Here is a 1,149-nt window from a genome sequence, read left to right as displayed (position 1 = left end):
TTTCCGTAGTCTGGTGGCAGTAATGGACCCAAAAGCCAGCACATTTCAGCCAAGTGATGATCAATGTAGTCAATGTACCAAAGAGTGGTCATTTAAAAATATAATAAAAACAAATCGATGTGCTTAATCTTGTAGTTAAAATTCTTTCTTCCTAGACCTTTATTATGCCTCCTTGATTTCAAAATTACCCAAAACCAAACACAAAGTGTGTTCAAAGATGAGTGAAAAGATCTGAACTCATTACACACCACATACATACTCGACACACACACATAGAGAGCACATATTCACATATATACCACATACAGCACACACACACTTACACACATACACACATACATACAACATACACCACACACACTCACACACATACATAGCACATATGCCATGCACACACAAATATACCACATATACCACACACACATACACACACACTCACATACAAACACACATATGTACAACAAATACTGCACACACACTTAAACACATATAACCACATATACCACACACACTCTCACACACATACTCACACTTATACACATATACACATGCATACCACATATTACACACACACACACACACACACTCATACACAAGCACATACAGCTGTAGAAAAAAATCTAAGACACAGAAGTCACTGACAGTAAATGCAGGCACCAGAAGCACATAAACCAAGTTGAGACAGCTTTTCATCTGCCACAGCAGAGTCAAGTGTTGAATGATAGGTTAGTATAAAACCTCAAAAAGCACTGCCAGGTACATATTTTTATATCAATAGCAATTTTTCCAAATGAAAATTACAATGCGAAAGTTGCCTGAAAGCATGGCATTCGAGCAGCTGCTTAGATGTGTGGCTATCCCTTCCTCCCACAGTAAAGACAAACCACCAGTCATACAGGGGTAGTAGGGCGCTGACAACTTTCTGTCCTGTATGCGATTCAAACAACTCGAGTACCAGATACCAGAAATGAAGACTTTGAGGTGCGTTTGCGCAGTGAAATACTATGCAGCAAGAAGCATGACTGACATTAAATGGGTAGCTCTCAAAAGCACACATGCCTATTCTTTAAAAGAGATCAAGTGCAAAGAAACATGGTGCATTTTCATTTTGATTTCATGTATATATAGTAAAAACGCGAAACTATGGAC

This window comes from Arvicola amphibius, chromosome 10, assembly GCF_903992535.2.
Source record: "Arvicola amphibius chromosome 10, mArvAmp1.2, whole genome shotgun sequence".
NCBI classification, from domain to species: Eukaryota; Metazoa; Chordata; class Mammalia; order Rodentia; family Cricetidae; genus Arvicola; species Arvicola amphibius.
This window is presented reverse-complemented; position numbering follows the sequence as displayed.